Source organism: Quercus lobata, chromosome 10 (assembly GCF_001633185.2).
Source record: "Quercus lobata isolate SW786 chromosome 10, ValleyOak3.0 Primary Assembly, whole genome shotgun sequence".
Taxonomy (NCBI): Eukaryota; Viridiplantae; Streptophyta; class Magnoliopsida; order Fagales; family Fagaceae; genus Quercus; species Quercus lobata.
The window spans coordinates 57,846,208-57,869,574 of NC_044913.1; the positions used below are offsets into that span (position 1 = coordinate 57,846,208).

Here is a 23,367-nt window from a genome sequence, read left to right on the forward strand (position 1 = left end):
TACCATCTTCCTCCCGTCAAGACGGAGGACTGGCTTGAATCTGTGCCATCCTTGTCCATACCGTATCACCTTGAGGATTCGGCACCTCTGAACCGTGCGGAGACCTTTCATCCCCACCCACGCCTCTAACATCTTGCTTTGAGGCAGTGGCACTAGAAAGAGAGATCGTGGATATGGAAGAAATATGGTTCTGAAGGGAACAGGAGAGTTCATGTGCAAGTAAAGTGATCCCCTATCCTATTTGTACCCAGAAGTGAACTGGTGGCATTTAATTCATGCAAGTTCCCAAGGAACGCTACGGATGAAGCAGACTTGGCTCAATTTCCAACTTCATCCTCAGCCGTAGGATTTGAAGATCCTCGAGAAGGCGCACCTCGAACACTGGGACACCAAAAAGTACCGCGTGACCAAAGAGTACGGAAATGCCTCTTAATTTGTGGGCCTAGTAAACTCGCGGCCCAGGCCCGTACAGCATAGGGGCCCAGGGACAGAACCAAGGCCTTGCATGGTCCTCGGACTCAAGCCTATGGGGAAACCAAGTACAAAAAATAAAAATTACAAGTTTTGGACAGAACCAAGGCCTTGCATGGTCCTCAGACTCAAGCCTATGGGGAAACCAAGTACAAAAATTCCTATTATTACAAGTTTTGGACAGAACCAAGGCCTTGTATGGTCCTCGGACTCAAGCCTATGGGGAAACCAAGTACAAAAATTCCGATTACTACAAGTTTTGGACGGAACCAAGGCGTTGTACATTCCTCGGACCCAAGCCTACGGGGAAACCAACTACTCGGATAAGAAAAGGTTTGAATTTCGCAAGATGGGCTACTTGATAAAAAGGTCAGGTCACTTCATCCGCGGCTTAAACACCCTAAAGGGTTAGGCCCAACGAAGGTGTAAGGAAGGTGCTAGAACGCCCCAGTATTCATTGGCCTAAGAGGGCTGTTCATCTGGTGGGTGATATGTCTTCAAATGGTTATTTCTCACACGGCATCAAGCTTTCAGTTCTCTCCTCGGCTAGCATGGGTAATTATTACTTTTCACTGGTCGGCCTTATTATGCCAAGCATTTTTATTAAAGTTATGGCGACATCTTTTTATTATCAAGTATTTTGGTCTTAGTTGACATTGATCTAGATGCTATATTATTGTGCCAAGCGGCGCTTGCAAATTTATAAAACAGAGACAAAACATGCAAAATGAAATAGAAACAACTTTTATTAATACGAAAAATTATTACAATGTACAAAAAGGGGCTTCAACAAGCCTATACAAAAGAGGGGCTGCCGAAACAGCACTAACATCCACAGTACAGATAAGCAAACGGTCAAGCGCCTTTTAAACTTGTCTTCAAAGTCTCTCCAATCTCCGCCTCATTGTTGCTCATACTAAGAGAAGAACTCGCTTCAAAAAAAAAAGAATGAAGAAGATGGAGGAGATGAATGAAGAAGATGGAGGACATGAGTAAGAGAAGGAGGAGAAGAAGAGGGGGAGAGATGAAGGGACAAAGAGAGGAGCAAAAGAGGGAGAATGACAGCACCAGGGCGGAACTGGTGCTGGGAAGACTATAAGAGGAAGGTGGAGGAGGGCACCAGTGAGCAAAGAGAGGGAGAAGCAGAAGCACTTCGCCCCTGCCTCAGCCCTGACTCCTAACACACTGGTGCCATGTTAGGTACGCTCGTGAGGAGCCGGGTGGTGCTGATATTGGGTGTTCTCGACTTAGTCACGCCGAGAATTCGACGTGACGAGCCCCTGCTTCGGATTTTGGCTGAAAGAGAGGCGGGACAGATCTTAAATCTGCGCCACCCTTGCCCTGATCGAGCCATTTCAAGTTTTATCAGAACATGGTGTTTTGAGGAGGGGCATGGCTCCTTCATCATTCGTTATGGTAGGCGTATACTGATATGGTGTATAACAAACGGGCTAAGTAGACGCTAAAGGAGGCTACGGGTTTCAGATCTCAGAAGGAAGGAAAGGAGTCTGCACGAAAGTGATGGCCTCCTGCTTGCCTTCTTATAGGAAGGGCCAAACGGAGGGTATTAAATGCATTCAAGTTTCCAAAAGAATCTGAAGAAAAAAGAGACGTCCGTTCCATTTCCCCACCTTATCAGATGAGCCGCCGGACATAAATGAGCCTCGTAAAGGGGATTCATTAAGGGCGCGTCTAGGACAGCCAAGCGGCAGGAGTAGATCACGAGCAGATTAAACGGAATCCCTTGAAAACCGGCTAACTTCCTGGACAGGTGGAGAACCGCTCACATAAATGCGGGGTTGAACTAAATAAGCTATATTAAGGGCCCGGGTTTGCCAAAACCCTCCTTTCCAACCTGAAAGTCGGATAGAAGGGTTTTGAGGGGCTATTGTGGGGCCCAATAATTCATGGACCAGGCCCATTCGCCCTTAGAGAATCTAAAGGCCCGAACCGAGAAGAACTACGGCCCAAGCTCTACAATGCAGAGCACCAAACATTTTTGTGGTGCAGCCGAGGACAACTCAGTCCTCGGCAGATCCAAAACCTCACCAAAAGAAGAAGGATAAAACCGGTATAGGGCCAAGCTTAAAAGAGAATCTAAGAATATCCGGGAAAGCTGCTCTCATTGCCATTCAATGCGCTGCCCCTGACAGAGTCGTACTCTTTAGCTTTATCAAACCATCCCCAACAATTCCGGGATTGGACTGATGGGACAAATGTCAGTTTTTGTAAAGATTGACTCTACACGTGGACGAAGGACAGCGAATGCAAGCTAGTATAAAAGAAGAAAGTAAGTAAATCTGAAAGAGAGTCCCATCCCACCTCGGAAAAAGAAAGACTACATGGGGGAGAACCTCTCAACAACACCGGACTTCACTGAAAAAAGTCCGTCGTTGGATAACCGGGATAAGGCCTCAATGGTCCTCGGATCAACTCCGAGGAGTCCCATCCCATAGGGTGCGACGCCTTAGGGCTTAAATGTTCAAGCCCAACTCCTTTTTTCTACATGAATTCCTCTAAAACCAAGACCGGGCATCGCCCCGTGACCAACGGCTAGCTTTTCAAGCCCACCCTCTACAAATCATATTGTGAAGGATCATTCATATGCGAGCCCAACATCATTATTGGGCCGCGAAGGAATTGTGTCCTTACAGTATTATTATTGAGCATGATTTTGATGGAAGATACTATATTCACTTTTTTTTTTTTGTTCTATATATTTGTATGTTGTATACCCAATTATATAATGTTTGTATACGTATTAGAGTTTAAGAAGATTATAAGTTTCTCTTATCAAGAAGATCTTGTGCCTAAGTGTGTATATATAGATATTAAAGTTGATAATTTTGTGTATATGTACATAACTTACTTTAGAATAAGAAAATTAAAATTTATATTTTCATACACACATATATATTATGTGGATTTCTTTAGGGGAGTGTCTATTTGTGATTTGAGTTTATCTTGACAGAATAGTTCGGCCCCCAAACTCAAAATTTCTGGCTCTGCCACTAGATGTAGCTACTTTTTACCTTGTTCGTTGCTAAAAGCGCAACTGGGATATTTTTACAACCCCAATATTAGTGCTCTGAGGCTCTAATCAATTTTGTAACTAAACTTCATACTTTTACTTTATCTTCTTTTTAAATGTCTGTTTGAGATCCGTTTATTTTGCTGAAATTGAAAATTTTTTGCTAAAAGTAATGTAAATAAAGGCAAAAGTTAGCTGAAATAATATAGTGAGACCTATAAATAATACCAAAAAGTGCAGTGAAACTCATAAATAATAGCAAAAATAAACTAAACAATAAAATAGGCTAACTTTTTAATTATTGCCAAACACACACTAAGAACTTTACATGCAATTGTCTGCATCTTCTCTTGCTTACAATGCCCTTGTGGCTATGCTTGTTTGCAGCAACGGCCCCACAACTACACTAAGGGGCCTTGGACCCATGGCGCCCCTTGAATTTTTTGTTTCTTTATTTTTGAGAGAGGATTTATTATTTATATTTCTCAAAAATATAAAGTTATTCCCTAAAAAATAAAAATAATTTTTTTTAAATTCATCTTTTATTTTTTATTAGATGTGAATTTTAAAAATATAACCATTACATTACATGTATTTATTATATTCTTTTTGCTTGTAGAATTTCAAAAAGTTCAAACATGAATAACTATATCATCAATGTCATGTTTAGATTCCAAGTTTTTGTGGTAAAGAATTACGCATAAAAAAGTACTTTTTTGATCAAATAATAAATAACACCCTATTTGAACGAAATTTGACATACATGTTAAAAATATAAAGAACATACAATTCAACAGTTAGATTTTTAAAATTCACATTTAATAAAAAAATAAAAGATAATTTTTTTAAAAATTATTATTGTTTTTTAGGGGAATAACTTTATATTTTTGAGAAATATAAATAATAAATCCTCTCTCAAAAATAAAGAAACTAAAAATTCAAGGGGCGCCATGGGTCCAAGGCCCCTTAGTGTAGCTGTGGGGCCATTGCTGCAAACAAGCATAGCCACAAGCGCATTGTAAGCAAGAGACGTTGCAGACAATTGCATGTAAAGTTCTTAGGGTGTGTTTGACAATAATTAAAAAGTTAGTTTATTTTACTATTTAGTTTATTTTTTATTAAACAATTATAGAGAGAAACCTTGTTCAAATAATACGTTGAAAGAAGAGAACCCAAATAAAAAAAAAGAAAAAGAAAAAAGAGTTAGGCATCACATTTACTCGACTGATTTGTAAGTCAAAATCTGCTAGTAAGATGTGTTGTTTTTAATTATTAATTAATTTTTTCCATAGGTTTTAAACAAATAGAGTTTAAAGGATTTCTCTCCAAACTAAGATAGAGAGAAACCTTGTTAAAAAAAAAAAACGTTGAAAGAAGAGAACCCAATAAAATAAAAAATAAAAAAAAAGAGTTAAGCATCACATTTACGTGACAGATTTGTAAGTCAAAATCTGCTAGTAAGATGTGTTGTTTTTAATTATTAATTAGTTTTTTCCATAGGTTTTTTAAGAAACGTTTGTTTGCTTTTTTTTTTTTTTTTTTATTCAAATGACTTTTGTTGTTAAGTTTTTTGTGATCCAAAGTTAAAAAATTTATTTTTTAATTATTTATCCTTGGAAAATATTAATCAGTTTTTAATTCAAAAATATATAATAGATAAATAGATAATTATAGAAATTTTATTTGTTTGGTAATTTATGGGAAGTATAACTATAATATTTGGCTTTTTCAAAAGAAAAATAAAAATAATCACAAAGTAATTTTGTTTATTTTCTTTTATTTATTTATTATTTTTGATGGGATGCATTTTTTTAAAAAAAAAGTATTTCCTTTTATTAATTGGTCAAAGAAATTTATTTAGAGTAATGCTACAACTATTTTTTTTTCTTTTTTTGAGAATCAATGTATCAATTTTGAAAGCATAATAAAAAAAGTATTATGTTGTTTATGTGGCACCAATCATATTTATTGTTACATCAATTTTTAAATATTTTGTAATAAAGTTGGAAGAAGGTTTGGTTTTTTAATTTATTTATTATGTTATTGATGTGGTAGTAATCACGTTTATTGCCACATTAGTTTGTAAATTTTTTATAAAAGAACAAAAATTATGTATGTTCTCCAATTAAATTCAAATTGTATTGACCAATAAAATACAAACATCGTTATATTTTTAAAAGGCAATTAATTTCAATATAACTATGTGTATGAATAAATGAATTTAATTGGGGAACCATACGTACAACTTAAGTAACTATATTTAAAGTTTTACCATTTGTAAAACTAGTAGTAGTAGCTTGATCATTTTTCTTGTTGATATTTTGTAGTTTTAGCCTTTTTTTTTTTTAAGTTACCCAAGTTAATTAAGATCCTAATTTTGTCTCTGCTTGTTTAGGAGTTTTAGGACCACAACTTTACCAAAATTTTAACGTGATAAATTGAGAGTTGTTGCCTATCAATCACTTCCACGTGGACTCATTATTTTTTCTTCACCGTTCAAAGATTATTACATCAAAATTATGACCAAAAAAATAAATTGTGGTCCTAGATTTTCTTTTGTTTGTTTGCAAATCGTCTTATTTAATGGAGTTTGGCTTCCCTCTGGTCCTTTTGTACATTAGAAGCAATACAAAACAAACACGCACCATAAAATAGCTACGTTCCAATCTTGTGTATCTTGTGCACAAGATGGAAGCCTCGGCGCCTCGCCTAGTTTAATAAACACTTTACATTTTATATTCTTTTTGGATAATTCACATGAACTTTTCTACATGGCTCTTGATGCTTGTGTGTTTAACTAAGCTTGTTCCTAAGTCATCTTATTTGCTTAAAATTAATTTTTTTTGTCCCTCCTTTAAATAAGTTGGCCAAACAATGTGCACATAGCACTTATTGGCTTATTGCTTTTCCCTTGCCATCATCTCAAGAAATTATTGGCACTCAACATGCTCATCCCCCTTTCACGTGAAGAGCTAAATCATGGATCCCATATAGAGTATTGATTCTCAAAAAATGTATCAAAAGTATTATATAAGAATAATTGCAGGGATACAGCCAATCATATGTCCAACTTTATAATTTGATTATGTTATATAATTGTGAGCAGTGGACATTTTTTCCTTTGTGCAACCCACGACTTTACATAAAACCGCTCACAATCGCACAACTTCGTAAGTTGTGAAATTAAGTATAGAAATTGTTGTGTTTGTAAGTGGACTCATTAGATATAGGCAGCAACACTTCAAGGCGTTGATGTTGTAGCATTTGGTGTGTGTGATCAGACGTGTGAGGGATTTAAAAAGCAAAGTTAAGGGTTTGATATGGTAGCATTTAGCGTTTGTGAGGAACTTAAAAAACAAAGTTTTGGTTTATGCGTTACTGTGAGAGCATCTTTCAGTGTGTTAGAGCATTTACAGTAGCCTCCTCAAATATTTAGCTAAACTAATCCAAAAAAACTCTACTTTTGCTAGCTTAGCTATCTATTATTTTCATACAAATACATTAGCCTCAATACTTTATCAACATTAAAATTCAATGTAGTGAGAATAGAGGCTCACTACATGTAAAAATGAGACTATTCTCTTTAAAAACTTTAGTTAATTTAGTGAGGCTAATGCACTCTTATTTTGGATCAGTTTAGATAAATTTTTGCTGAAATATTAAATTCGTGAAATCGATATAAATGCTCTAGGAATTTGGTTTAATTTATGTTTCCGACAGTTAGTGAGTATATGTGAAATTTTTATTATTGATAATGTATTTTTTTGGTTAGCGTTCCATGTTGATGCAAAAGACATCTCAAACTATGTAACATTGATGGAGGACCATCCAAGTTTTATAGAGCAAGCTATTTCTCATGATGTACTGATTTCATCTTATGAATAAAATTTTTATAATTTTCTTTAAAAAAAATTAATACCAATATCCTTAATAATCAGTCACTTCCCTAAGATGTTTAAAGGAATCCCTTTGTCATCCAAAGTAGAACTAGTTATTCTTTTTTCATGACATAAATCCCTAGGAAAATTAAACAACCTAGGTAGCATTACACCTTACCTTGGAACTAAGTTTTCAGGTTATTCTCAAAAAAGGTTTTCAGGTTGACCTCTGACTTGGTTGGATCTTGGCGAGACTCTTTGACAATATCCAAAATATTGTTTTAAAGACTATGACAGAAGATTAAAAATCTTAATTTTAAGAGAAGTGTTACATCCACAACATTTTCAAAACACTTTCAAATATTTTTTAAGTAAAACTAAAATTAAAATATAGTCCTTAAAAAATAATGAAATAGCATCGTACATTAGGTTATTATACTTAAATTGTGATCCAAAATCATTGTACAATTATTTTTATTTGATTATTAAAAATTACTATAATTCAAAAAAAAAATTTGAGAAAAAAAATATTTTAAGCATTTTTTTTTTCTTAAAGGAGAAGTATCCTAAAAATTATACTATGAATATTAAAAGATCGATTAATTATAAAAAAAAAAAGAGAAAAAATGGACATGGCCCTCACAAACAACAATTTAATTGAAACCAAATTAAAATCACATCTTCAATCCATTTTTTTTTCTTCTGATTTTTGTTCTAATTTTTAAATATCAGCATATCACATCTTCAATTCATTCTTTGGGTGATGCCATTCTAATTATAGTGGAAGAGCCATATGGAAATTCACATTATTTTGTAACCTAAAGAATGATAATTACACCGCAATGCCGCATGAAACAAATGTCACTAATTTGAATCTCTTATTCCATCTCTTTTTCTTGCTTATCCAAACAAAAATGTGATCAGAGAAAATATGCTCTCAACTATTGCATCTTTGGCTAGTTTCGGGTAAAATATGTAAGATTGATAACCCAAGGACAATACTGATAACTTTAAAGCTATTATACTTAATTTGTGTGTTAATTTTATTCCAAGACATCCACTGAAGCTAAAGTGTTCAAGTGCATCTCTCTCTCATAATATCTCATGTCCTTCTAAATTTCCATTTTTATATATGCTTAAAATTCCCTCTAAAGGCGATACAAGCTTGGTGTCAAAAGTGGAGGGTGTATGTAAGGTTTAATATTTGATTGCTTACTCAAGAAATAGTTTTTATTTTAGTTGTATAGTCATTAAATAATACAATGAATTCGTTTTAATTTGTTATTTTACATTAAAAAAATAGATTTTAAATAATAAAAAAACTAAAAGTTAAATAAATCTTTAACTTTATTTGAAGAAGTTGCCTTGTAACCCCACAATGTCTTAAGCGAGCCCTACAAAACTGGAAACTAATTCAACCCAACTAAGTATGCATTTGGATTGGGATCGAAAATTAAAATTATTTTACTATTCAGTTTATTTTTGCTACTATTTATGAGCCCCACTGCACTATTTGGTACTATTTATGAACTCCACTGTACTATTTCAATTAACTTTTACCTTTATCTATAATACTTTCAGCAATAAGTTTTCAGTTTCAAGAAAATAAGCAGTATCTAATCACATCCTAAGTCTTAATTTCTCCTCAATTATTACAAATTTTGACCATTTCTTCTCAATGAATTGTCTACCATCGATTCCATTGTCTATTGATAGTGGGCACTTTCTGCTTTATCTATTGTCATCTCATCTTCCAAGAAATTGCTCCTATTGCAGACTCCTTTTAGATGCCACTACTTGGAATAATAATATTTTGACCTTTAGTCCATTTTTTATGTTGATTAATCGATTAATTTATATGTTTAAGAGAGAAAAACTCATGGATTGATCTAAAGCTAGAACACAAACTCAATCATGTAGCTAAGACAGACAAAACAGATAAAAATTCTAACACGACTTCACTTTCAACCACTTTTGCCGTTGCTCAATCAACACTTTGCCCTTTATCCTGTTTTGAGGTATTTCACATCCACTTGTCACGTTTGAGTCTTGATGCCTTCATCATTCATGCCGATACGTTTAATGCTTATTTGTAAGAGCAATGTTTATTGCACACAAACTAATTTATACAGTCTTGCATGCACGTCCAAACTACAGAACTTGTGCAAGTCAAAATTTTCAATTGTGCGTCCCAAAACTGTGGATTAGTTTGTGTGCAATAGCATTTACCCTATTTGATCTTATTTGCTTTTAGAAGCCCCTTTCTTCACCATGATGCCTATTGCTAATGTACCAGGAAAGAAAATAGATAAGGCATCAGAATATGATGAAGTCACTGCCTATCCAATATTATTCCAATCAATTATCAGAAAATTATCAAGGATAAAAAAAAATATAATAATAAAATAAAAAAATAAAACTTAAAATAGTAAAATTGCTTACCAAAATCCATAACTTAATCTCAGGAAAAAAAAAAAAAAAAGCATCAAATTCAAGGCTCAAGTTGCTTTTCCTTATTGGCCTCTCCAATTTCTTGCACTAGTCTAAAGACAGAATTTTAAATTTTATGTTATTTTTATTTCTAAAGTTTGAGCATTCAGATAAAGATATATACGATGATAATCAATATGTAAGTCTAATCATAAATGCATACCTCATAATCTAGAAAAGTGTTGAAGTCATTGCTACGGAGACTTTAAGTAAGAAGCCACAACATAAGATTTGAAAAGTGAATAAATTGTCAATAATTCTGTACATTCAAGAAAGAATAGAACCATTTCTCATGACATAGATAGGAAATGGAAGCAGCCATGGCATGAAGTGTAAATGCTAGGAAAGCCTTGGCCTTACTTGATGCTCTGTCGATGGTGATGCCTAACATACCCAATCAACAATTGCAGATACATTCAAATTATGGTTCCAGTTGACCTACAACCATAAATTTTTGAGGAAAAAATAAAAAGAAAGAAAACTCAAGACAATAAAATTTATGTAGCTTGAGAATCACAGCAATCTTGAAGGAATCCAATCACGAGTATCAAGTTGTAACCCTCTTGTTCAATTTGTTTTGAATATCAAGTTGTACTTCCATATAGTGTACACTGTACAGTAAGCCAAACTTTAAGGGCATCTACAAATATAATCAAAATAGAATAAACAATTTATCACAGATTTTTACTCAAGTTCAGAACTAACTTCATATGAATTCAGAACATTAACAAATGTTGGTAAAGTTTCAAAATTTGAATAGATAAAGAGCACTTAACAATGAAGACAATACGATAATAACTAAAGATCCCTAAGCAGTGTATACATTGTTAGTAGACCAGATTAAACAATTGTTGGTAGAACAGAATACATACACACACAAATAATATCAAGAACTTAAGAATTGACTGTGCAAAAGAAAATACTAGATTTCTGCTGTAGGGAGGGAAATTTGAGGATCTAACTATGCTAAGCAGCAAAATATTATTGCATTATATGAGCACACTTTTTTCTTTTAAAAAAAAAATTAAGTATATTATTAAAACATAAGTGCATAAGCTAGTCTAAAAAAGTGAAATGTTAAACAAAAGGACCTTTGAGAAAAAATATCAATTTTAGATCTTTTGAGCTCAGAATAAGAACCAAGTGTTTATCAAGATATGTGGAACATGGGCAATCTTGAACCATCTAGCTGAAAAACATGACCTCTAGTTTTTTTGATCGGAAATAAGAGTTTTATTGATGATAAAAGAACAATGTGTTTACGATTGTAAACTCACTGCCCTTGAAACAAGTACAATCAAATCATAAGAAAAGTCTACTAGAGATAAGGAAATTAGACAAGGAACTACAATGCGTAAGACCCCAAATACGAGACCACTCAAACAAAGTCCTAGCAAGCAGGTTTTTCAACAGATCTATAGGTCTATCAATGTCCTCAAAAGTTCGGGCATTACGTTCCTTCCAAACTAACCACATAAGGCATGCTGGTACCATATTCCAAACATTTGAAGAGTAAGTTCCCAACCAATTCCTCCAAGCAAAAAGAAGAGAAACAATAGTATCCGACATCACCCACTGAACCCCAAACATAATAAGGACCTCACTCCACAAAGCATATGCAAACTTACAATGAAGCAAAAGGTGATCCACAATTTCCTCATCACACCTACATAGACAACACCAATTAACAAGAGGCAAGTTCTTCTTAACAAGGTTATCTATTGTAAGAATCCCACCCCTAGCAACAGTCTATAAAAAGAAAAATACCCTTTTAGGTACCTTAACACACCAAATGCTCTGCCAAGGGAAAGAAACAAAAGGGGCTTTCAATAAAGCAATATAAAAGGATCGCACATCAAAAACACCACTATGATTCAACTGTCAAATCAAGATATCTTCACCCTCCCCCCTAGGTATCCTGGCAAAGACATGTTCATAGAAAGAATAAAATCTCCGCAACTCCCATTCATTAAAGTTGCGACGGAAAAGGAAGTTCCAACTCCCACCTCCCCTGTCTGGTGCAAAAATAACCATGTCAGAAATCAGAGCTTCTTGAACCACAGCATAGGCAAACAATTTCGGGTATAATTCTTTCCAAGAAATAGGACCACTCCAAGGTTTGTGCCAAAACCGAATACGAGTACCCTCTCCTGTTGCATACACCACATGACCGAAGAAATTGTCTGCACCTTTCCTACTATTCTTCCATAACCCACAACTATGAGTCCCTCTAAGCACCAACCTCCACTACCCTCTCCATATTTGGTGGCTATTACCTGACGCCATAAATGGGTAGCTTCCATCCCAAACCGCCAAAGCCACTTCCCAAGTAGAGCTTGGTTAAAAAGCCCAATCTTCTAAATCCCCAAACCCCCTACCTCCACCGGCCAAACAACCTTATCCCAAGCAACAAGCGGATATCTAAAAACTTCATTAGATCTCCCCCAAAGGAAATTCCTCTGAATCCTCTCTAGTCTGTCTGCTATATGTTGTAGAATTGTAAACAACGATAGATAATAAGTTGGGAGACTCGACAAAGTACTCTTCAATAAAGTAAGCCTACCTCCTTTTGACAAATACAACCGCTTCCAACCAGAGAGCTTTTTCTCCACCCTTTCTAAAATAGGATTCCAAATCGAAGCATCCTTAAAATGAGCCCCAACATGACCTCCAGTTGAAAAATAAAGGATTACCATCATCTGTCATTTAGTGAGGCACCAGACCCTTACCCCTGCTAGTAGATATCTCAGCTTCTTGCAACTATTTAGAGACAGGTTATCAAATAAATGAAAGGTTCTCCAACTATAGTGGAAAGTCATCCACTCTTGTTAACTCTTTGATTTCAAAATATGTTACTTACGCTTGTTGAGAAAGATGAGGCAACACCTTGAGCTTAGGCCACCACCCACATAATGTTTGATTTGTGTGGAATCTAAAATGTCTAACATCCTTTAAACAAAAAAGGAAAAAAGAAGAGGGAGAGAGAGAGAGAGAGGGAAGCAAGTTCCTTTAACAAAACAACATATAATTTTTCTTTTTTTTTATGGATCCAGATTACACTACCAAAGTCAGATAACACCAAATGCAGAGTATGTAACTGAAAACTAATAATGAGTATGCATTTCAGTATTAAGCACATTTATTTTTGAAACCCTGAAAAGAATCTCCCCCCCACCCCCACCCCCCCCAAAAAAAAAAAAAAAAAAAAAAACCTCTAATTTGACAGCACATGAGAATCTTTAGTAATAGAGAAAACATAGTAAGATTTTACAGACTGTAATCCAGTCTCAGCTTTAGATTTTGAAATGAAACCTGATAATAGATCCTTTTGATTAGAAAATGGGGGGAAAAAAGAGTTCCAAAATAACATGTAAAAGATTAAATTAAGAAATGGATACATCATCCTGAAGAACTCCATATAGCATGTACAAGGTCATCAAAACTACCTATTGTTGTTGATTTGCCACTGAGGTTGAAAAAAGAAAAACGAAAGAGCAAATAATAAATGATAGAAGAGAAGAAGAGAGAACTCACAAATTTTATCTCTGGGCCACTCAACTACTTCTACCTCCTTTTCAAAGTGAACAGCAACAACATCCAGCTTTGGCTGTAATCTAAGGTTTTACAAGTGTACAAGTTATAATAAATCCTCAACCACTGACAAATGTTCCACGTAGCTTTCCCTAGAGAGGGATTGCACATCTATCTTCGCTGGATAGTAGTGAAACAAATCTGCCTCACAACTCTGGAAAGGCTTTAACATCATCACTATTAAATGAATTTAACTAGGGATATACATAAGTATCAATATAAAAAATATGAAATGACATTAAACTTACAAACTCACCTCATAATCAGAGTATTTGTCATAAGTAGGTGAGGAAAATTGTTCCTATCCTTACACTGCCCTGACTGAGTTCAGCAGAATATTTCCTATTCCTTATTTCCCTGCCTTGGATTTCATAAAGGAGAGCACATTATGGCTAGTATTGATGTAAAAGTCTATTTTTTTCATTTTAGAATAAGACGTAGGTGCTTGGTAATTTGTTATCCTTAATTTCCATTTTCCTATAGATATACTTTTCTGAACTTCTTAGAAAGCACTGACCATAAATTAAACATAATGCTAGAATTTTGAACTACAATTGAAAAGCTAGATTTCAAGAAAAGAGAGCAATTATTAGGACAATTATTAAGAGCATAAAGGAAAAACTCATTGACTAAAGCTCAAGTAATATTGGGAAAATATCAATAATTTTGTGTGTTATAATGGATTTTTTATTTTTATAAAAGAAAAAATTATCTTTCATTCATTATATTACGTTTGGGGAAGGGAAAAAAAAAATCCTTCACGCAAGAACGAGAGTTAAGAGAGCTCAAGGACCCAAACCTGTTCATGCATTAGTGGACCGCAGTTGAAATACAAGTACCAAGTTTTCCTACAGACAACATCATGCCCAAATTTTATGAAAAACTTGAAGAAAGGTGAATATATTAAGGAAGGAAAATCATATAGTTAACTTGTTAAAAAATGTTTGATATTTTATTCTAAAAAGGAAAAAAAAATACTAGTATTAGAGAAGAGAAAGAGTAGAAAGTCAGTTTTGGATGGAATTACCACCAGCTTTTTCTGATATCACATGAACTTCAAGATACTACTAAATGGATGACATAACAATCTGTCTGTTTTAGATGACAATAATGGAAACTAGGGGAGTTACCTTCGGCACATTCTTCCTTTGAATGATGACAATCTTGGACAATAATAGCTCCCATAATGTGGGCGCCATTGTATGGGAGCACATGCATCAGCTATGCCCAATCAAAATTGCTGTATGCAACTCCTAAATAGAATTTTCCGTTGTCTTCTAGGGGGGAATATTAATGCCGTCAGTAAGATAAAAACAATTTCACAAATGCTAAAGGAATCTTTCCTGACTATGTACAAAGCATTAGAATATATATATATATATATTGATTATTCTGAATAACCATCTCACATGAAAACTAAGCAGTAGTATATGAACCAAGTACAAAAGATTCCTTAGTTTGACATTATTCATGTATGTTGAGTACAAAGTATAAAGACTTAAGTTCTTCAAAATTTGAACACATAATGAAAAACAGACCTATCCAAGCATTCAGAAACCGGGAAAAAGCATGTATAGAAAAATGCCATCATTAGTATCAGTCTACAATCAAGCAAAAGAATAAGAATCTCCCTCTTTAAGCTGAAGAAATCCTAAACCTCTTATGAGTGTAAGCAACTTCTATACTATCAAAAAATCCCAAATGCCTAATTTAATGAGCTCGACTTTAAAGTTTAAAGTTTCTATATGGATACGCTTAATGTATACACCCTGTGTTCTCTATGATTGAATAGCTAAATAAAGAACACCTGATGTTGCTAGATTTGATATAGAGAGTAAACTCATCAACGATTTCAGAAAGAAAGAAAAAAAAAAGGAAAAAGAAGAGGTTGGTGATAACTTGCCAAAATTAGTTATCTTCACAGTTATTGAATTGCATCATTACAGTATGGTCTCAGTTGTAAAAGTTTGAGCAATATTAGATTTGATGAGTTCTTACCCTAGTTGATGATAGACTACCACCAACACTAATCATTCAAAAATCACGAAAATATATTGAATTGACATTTTCTTTTTTTTTTTGCGATGTAACAGGTTAGTAAACATAGTAGGAAAGGAAAAATGATAGGGAAGACGGGATCAATGGCATGAATAGGATTTTTTTTGATTGAATAAATACTTTTTTAGTTAGAAGAGAATATTTGAAAACGTACCAACTTTAACGATATTATTTAGCACTAAATGCATATCTTTAGATCACAGTTACCTGCATTTCATTTCATGTTTACTAACAGGTTAGTAAACATTGTAGGAAACGAAAAATGATAGGGAAGAGGGGGTCAATGGCATGAATAGTATTTTTTTTTTTTTTTTTTTTTGGATTGAATAAATACTTTATTAGTTAGAAGAGAATATTTGAAAACGTACCAACTTTAACGATATTATTCAGCACTAAAGGCATACGCTTAGATCACAGTTACCTGCATTTCATTTTTCATAAAATATTTTTAAACTTCCATGAACTAATGTGGGATGCATGTACTTAAACACGGCACCTAATGCTTGTGCACAGGTCTCCCGAACTGGAGCAACAACCTGATCTGATACATAATCACCAAATCTGCAATAAAATATAATAAAATAATTGAATTTACTGATATATGAATACTCAAACACAGATCAGAAATATATATAGTCTACTATTCCTAATAGATTAAGAGGAAACCAAATCACTCAAGTAAACAGTTCATATATAAATATACATATATCAAACCGTACCAGTCAAGAGACATAATAGATGAATTGCATATTCTTGAAGAAATTCACAGTTTTTTAGCCACAAATTCCTAGCTAGTTTAACAAAGTTCATCAGCTCACAATTTTTGGGAATATTTTTCAGTGTATCTGCTTTTCCAATGGAAACCTTATCCAGTTATCCTCAGCGTAACCCTTCATCTCTGCGGTATCAGCAGCATCTTTTCACAAATATCATGCATCATCAAGAAAAGATTCTGGCTCAGCCTTAACAAACGTAACATTCAACTGGCCATTATCCAGCCCAGAAGGCAAATTCCACCCATGATCAACCTTCATGCAGCTTCATGCAGACATCAAAATTGCCAACCTCACTGTAAGAGACAATATTGGCCATTGTGTTGAGGATGACACGTCTTCAAATTTAGGCCTCCTCAGATTTGGCTGAAGCCCATCTGATGAAACTTGCATATTCAAAACAATCAATCTATCTCTCTCTCTCTCTCTCTTCATTGTATTTGATATACCTTTATCTTCTACTTCAAAAAAAACTGCACCATCCCAGCTCAAGCCAGGCATAAACACCCCAGCAGAAGCACCTTGTTGAGTAAAAATTTCCCTCAAGGCCATGACACTACCATGGCGAACCTCCCAAACTATCAACATATATAGTCAGAGAAACTATCACTTGAAAATGAAAAGAAATATCAAAGAATAAGAAGCATAATGACCCTGATGAAAGATCTATCTTGTGAACCCACAACACCCTCCCCTCCTCCCCAACCCCAACCAAAAGCAAAACGGTAGAAGGGGCAAAAAATCGCTTGCCTGGATCAAAAATATCAAGGAGTTGCTCAAAAAAACTACAAAGGGCCACCGCCCATCTCCATCATGCTCCAAGCTGTCTTCGTCATTATTAACATCCAAAAATGGCTGCATAAGAAGCCAAAAGCAAAAGTTTGTACCTTATAATATGCACTAGCCAAAACATAGAATGGTAATAAAAAAAACAGTGCTTTGGCAACCAAAACGGAGAATGAATAATATAATACAATGTTGAAGCTCTAAACAACAAAACATGTAGCTGAAGATATCCACAATGCACAGAAAACCAAAACTGCAGATCTTCAAAAAGATCTTAATACTGACTGCTAAGAAAGCCATTTTATCCTTATAACATTAGAAGAATGCATGGCTACATGGTATTGGTTTTCTGAGTAACAGTAGAAATTTTATTATGTTTTTGGGCATTACACAGTTCCAGGCATATTTCCTATACTTGTATTTAATTTTCAGTGTCAAATGTAATTTTTTAATTTTCTGGTTTGTAGGAAGCGCTGTTCCAACAGTCCATTGGCTCTTATTTTGGTTTTATTTGAGTTTAATTTAGTTTGGGCTCACTAATGAAAGCCCATGGAGTCCAGCTCTTATTAGGAGTCAAGAAGTACAAGTTGCACTAGAATTAGGTATTAGTCATCTATTTATACGTATGTAATACTTTCTATTCATGAGGACGTTTCATAAATTTTCAGCAGCTATGAAGCTTTGTTTAAGGTTTGTGTGATACAACCTTTTCCAAGTTGTGATGCCAAGGAAATTCTAGATGTAATGTCTAGAAGTTTACATTTTTGTCCTTCCATTTCTATCAAATTTAAACCTAGCAAACACACATTGAATTATCACCTTTAAAATCCTAAAATCGAAAACTTCAAAACCCTAAACCACTAATCCATCAAATAGCTCCAAATAACCCAAAGAACAGCCCAATTACCGTTCAAGGGTTACAGCTCACATCCCTGTAAAAGCAACCCAGCCCTCAGGAAAGCCTGGTTTCATCCTCAAGACCTACTATTCTTTTTCGCCATTAGAAACCCTATATTCCTTGCAATTTTGCAGCCTTTTATCCCACCAAACCCTAACCCTAATTCCTCAAAATACAAGCTGACCAGAGTTTCCATACATCATTTGACTTTGTTTCCCATCGTCCTAAGTCAATGAGACGGAAAATATTACAGAGAATTACAAAGAGGTACACTCAAGCAACAAATTTACATAACAGTAGTTGACCAATAAATAACTCATGTTAAGAAAAAATTTTATTCTCTCAAACAGTAGTAGATGCATTTGTGGCAGATCATTTGTGTAGACGAAATCGGGATCTCCATTGCGATGTGCTTCTTACAAGGTCAATTCAAGATTAGGAATTGGAGAGCTTACAATCTTTCTTTTCTCTTCTATACTCCACTAATATTGGCCAGAATGGGGAAGATAGAATGGTGTGGTTGCCTGCCAGGAATGGTTCTTTTGAAGTTAAGTCATATTATAAAGTTCTACCAGCCAAAGGAAGTTGTTCTTTCCCTTGGAAAGTATTTGGAAGGTGAAAGCTCCTTCTAAGGTAGCTCTTTTCACTTGGACAGCCACTAGCAGAAGATCCTCACACTGGATAACTTGAGGAAGACGAATATTTGTGTTGATGCTACGTAAGAATAGTTGGAATCGGTGGATCACCTCCATCTTCATTGATCTTATGATTATAGTCTATGGACACTTAGGGTTTGCACGACTGGTGTTTCTTGGCTTATGCATAAACAAGTGGTGGAGTTGCTAGCTTGTTGGAATAGGGGTATTGGTTGGCATCAAACAGAAATTTTTTGGGAGGGGGGCTATTCTGCTGGGTAGTGCACTATTTGGAGAATGGAACCATCAAACTCTCAAGGGAGAGGAAAGTTACATCCTTCAGTTGAAATAATTCTTTTTGCTATCCTTGAGTTCAATGGATGACTGCTATGAGTGGTCTCTCTATTCCTTTCCTTTTGGATTTTTTAGATTTATGTAGTTTTTGATTAGCTTTTTGTTTCCCTTAGTACACTGCCTGTGTACCAGGGGAGCAGTGTTATCTACTTTTTCATTTTTTTTTTAATAAAGTTTTATTTACACCTAAAAAGTAGTAGTTTTCAGAAGATCTTTCTGCACAAAACTCTTCTTCATAATGGACTGAGAAAGTCTCGTGTGGTTTTCTGAAATTCTTTTTTTTTTCTTTGATTGGTAGTTTTCTGAAGATCTTTCTTCATAACACCTCTTGTCCATAATGGACTAACACAAGCAAGCACCATCTCATAACTTCAATTTCTCTTTCGTTCTTTTTTTTGCCATGTTGGGGAGAGGGGGAGCTACAACAAAATTGATAAGAGAAAAAAAAGGAAAGACAAAAAGTATACATGATGTATAAAAAAGGCTTACCTACACAATACCTACACAATACGCTGGTCTATATAATCCATAAGAAATGAAAAATTCATGCAGCCAAATGCAAGAACCCACTCAGACAAGGATCTCAAAAATAAAGACTTAAGCTTAAACCTGAACAGCTCAACACCACAATTTGTGCATGGAGAAGTAGCCAAATGCAAGAATCCACCCAACAATGATCTCAAAAATAAAGACTTAAGCTTGAACCTGAATAGCTCAACACCACTACATTGTGCGTAGAGAAGTAGCCTCCCAAACTGGGCCATTACCATGCTGTCCAAATATACCCTTCAAACAAAAAACTCACGATAAACAATAAATACATCACCAACTGAATCACAAATAGAGAAAAGGAAAAGACAAAATATCTAGTAATAGGGATCAATCATCCATATTAATCAACACAAATAACCCATCTGGATAAGAAGAAAGTGTAGACTTCTTTATTGGGTGTCATTATATCATCAAGTTATTTAAATTCAAATGCTTGAGGTCACATGGATACCCTCATGGTACAATTGCAACATAGTTGATTCTCACGGGTCAACATCAAGAATCTTTCTATAATGTTTTTGGATGTCTCCAATGCAAATGAGAGTAAAATTCTTTGGATTACATGCACTGTTAGATAAGGCTTGACCAAAACCTAATACCTAGAAGGCATATTACACTGGACACCAAATCAATTCGTTACTTAAAGGCTAATGAAGAATCAGCAACCATCATCGTACACACTACCCCATATGAAACTTGGTCTTATTCTTTGGGAAGATGTATATGCCTTCTATAATGCCTCTATCGCCATTAGTTAATGGGTGGACTTACTAGGTCTTATAAGTAGTATAAACTGCGAAATATTGCACCTATGGTACTACTCACCTACTGGCTTTTTCATGCACAAGCATTTCATAATTCAATCAACATTATGCAACAAGATACATATATGTGTGTGTGTGTGTGTGTGTGTGTGTGTTTTAAGAGTTCTAGTTATTTTTTATATTAGCAAGTTAATTGGGTAATTTTTCTCTTCCTTCTACTTCTCTCTTAACCCTTATTTTCATAGTTTACAACTCATACAACAGCAGAAACCCCACTAATGAAACTAAAATGCATGTAATTAGATGAACACACCTTCAAAATGCATGCCATAATCACACTTTCTAAATTGCTGCTGTGATAAATCTCACCCTAAAATGATTGTCACTTGCACTGAGAGTTGCACCCTTTAAGGTGGAACCGCTAGAAACATGCTTCACATCTAATCACTTAACCAGCTGGAAGCCATTAACAAAATTCAATATATGCTACAGTTTCACTATATCCTAGAAGCCATTGACAAAATCCATTAGTGGCTAAATACAATTTATTTATGTCAACCCTAGAATTCCTGTATATCCAGAATCAACAATCGCCTGTAATGAGGTTGTCACAGTATTCAAAGAAGCAAATTTTTATTTTTGATAATGTAGGAAACCTTTCTAAAGAAGAGCCCTTTGGACTCACCTCTAGCGAGTAAAACCTACAGGCAACTGACCATACCCACTAAAACCAGTTGTCAGGTGATCAGCATTCACCCAACAACTGGTTTTAGTGTACAAATGAAAGCTATCTATATCATCTCTTTAGGTGGCTAAGACCTTAAAACTTCTGCCTTGCCTCATAGGAGAGCATAAATTTCAGGTCTACCTCTCATTAAAAAGCATTAGGTGAAAGAAATAATGTCATTTATCCTATGATCTGGTACATGGCTTCAGAGGCCACCTTCAGCACTAAAGACCAAACTAATTCTTGTATATTTTTCATGATGGTTTACTGTCTCTTTCTTCAACAGACTCAACAACATAAGAATGCCTTGTAAAATTTAAATTCAAACATTTGAATCATTAGCACTAATCACCAGCCATAATACCTGGCATACACATCCAGTCTTTAGTAAAACATTTTCAATAGAAGATTAACTCCGAGAGAGAAAGGAGAAAACTTGTATATAGAAGGCATAAAGCAATACTTCTGCTTCAGCATGTCAAAAGTTGAGTTATTTGATGCTGAAACATCATGAATAAACAAAACATTATATGGATGATTAAAAGAACTTATACCCATTTACATATAGGAACCAACTTTGCAGAATGCATCTCCATTATCACTTGTCTAGGCATCAAAAAGACCTTTTTAACACTTGTGACAGTGTAGATGTACTAATGAGTGGCACAAGTCAGCATAACCTTTGAACAGCCATATGGTAATTTTATGCTTTCTTGGAGTAGACCCATTGAAATCATGTAATTTTTCCCTGAACCCGAAGAAAAGAGTGTGCTTTTGTTGATTAAGGAAGAAATTAATTCCTCTCAATTAAAAGCCTAACATTATATGATTTTCCACAGAAAAAATATGGCAAATCAAAATCTCAAAACCCAAATCATAATTCTAACAGTAACAGATAAAATACCTGAATTAGAGTTCCTCTGAATCTCTGGCCTCTGCTATGCACAGAAAATCTTCTCTTTCTGGTCTCCTCTCCCTCTCTCAGCAAGCCTCCCTCACTTCTTTCAAATTTCTAACTGTGCTTTGGGCGTCTATGAGTTTCTCTTAAGTTGAAAATGAAACGCACCGTTTAGACTCACCCAAACTTTTTTTTATTAAGAAACAAACTAACTGCTACATATACACTCCAATTACCTAAACTTGATTAAACCAAAAACACAATTCCTAACTCTCTTCACTCTTTTTATAGAGGTTTTGTGCAGAAGAGATTCACATGGGGATTCAAAATAGTAAGTTAGGAACGGTTTGAAAGAATTTAGAAAAGTAGCATCTCGAGTTTTTAAAACTCGAGATCCATACTGACTGGGAAAATGCCACATTGATCTCGAGTCTTTAAGACTCGAGTTTTATGCAAAAAATTTCACCTATAGTGGCGTTTTTAAGCCTTACAGTGACGTTTTAAAGCCCTATAGCGGCGTTTTCCTGCAAAAAATTTTTGTAAGTACCAGGTTTAGGGTGCCCTATAGTGGCGTTTTTAATCCCTATAGTGACGTTTTAAAGCCATATAGCGGCGTTTTTTGCAATTTATGGAAATCGAGTCTTTAAAACTCGATTTTCAGCGCATTTTTTTTTCTCCAATTCGACACTTAAAAACTCGAGTTCCAAATGGAACTCGAGTTTTAGATACTCGAGATGTTATTTTTCAAAATTGTTTTGAAATATGACAATTAACTAAATTTTTTAATATTTATTGTTATTTTAAAAAAAAATTCCTTTTTATATGTTAAAAGATCTTGTAATAGGATAGCAGATGCTATAGCTAAAAAAGCCAAATATGGTGAGCCAAATATGGTGATGTGTTTTAGGCTTGGTTGGAAGAATTACCACCTAACATCGCCCCCCTGGCTATTCTTGATATTCACTGAGACTTTTTGTATTTGGTTCTGTTTTCTATTAAAAGCCCAGACGTTGAGTCTGGTTTCTCAAAAAAAAAAAAAAAAAAAAACTAGGCAGCACATGCCTAACTCTTGAGTGAGATAATTAAGACAGAATTTTTATTTAAAGAAGCATGAAACTATTTACATAAAAAAATGTTTGTCTCTTATTCATATAAGAATTTTGATTGCTATTTAATATATGAATCTCTATTTAATATAAAAAAAATGTTGTGAAATGTTGTGAATGAGCACTTTTCTTTTCACAATACCTTTATTTTTAGTTGTAGTTAATTTTATTATGATATTTTATTATTTTATTTTGATTTATAAGAAATTAATACCCTGAAAATTGTGAAAATATTGTGATAGTTTTTTGTGTTAATATTATTATTATTATTATATACACACACAAACACGGTAACAGCTTGTATGTATATAAAAATAAATTAAAAAATAAAAAGTGAGTTCAAGTGTTCAACTTA

General features: G+C 34.4%; 2 long non-coding RNA genes across 5 annotated transcripts; both read right to left on the reverse strand.

Annotated features, from left to right (window-relative positions):
* Positions 1–10,004: 10,004 nt before the first annotated feature.
* Positions 10,005–15,820, reverse strand: LOC115962666. Of its 4 annotated transcripts, XR_004085564.1 has the most exons (6): positions 15,674–15,820; positions 14,592–14,735; positions 14,261–14,309; positions 13,718–13,822; positions 13,405–13,484; positions 10,005–10,308 (listed from the first exon to the last, which is right to left on the reverse strand). It is a non-coding gene; the product is annotated as an uncharacterized LOC115962666 (long non-coding RNA). The 4 variants fall into 4 exon arrangements; XR_004085565.1 differs by having other exon boundaries at positions 13,718–13,818; positions 14,592–15,820; XR_004085562.1 differs by having other exon boundaries at positions 14,592–15,820.
* A 1,170-nt stretch (positions 15,821–16,990) lies between these two features.
* On the reverse strand, positions 16,991–22,186 carry LOC115962668. Its single transcript, XR_004085567.1, has 3 exons — positions 21,913–22,186; positions 19,671–19,751; positions 16,991–17,147 (listed from the first exon to the last, which is right to left on the reverse strand). It is a non-coding gene; the product is annotated as an uncharacterized LOC115962668 (long non-coding RNA).
* Between the last annotated feature and the right edge of the window lie 1,181 nt (positions 22,187–23,367).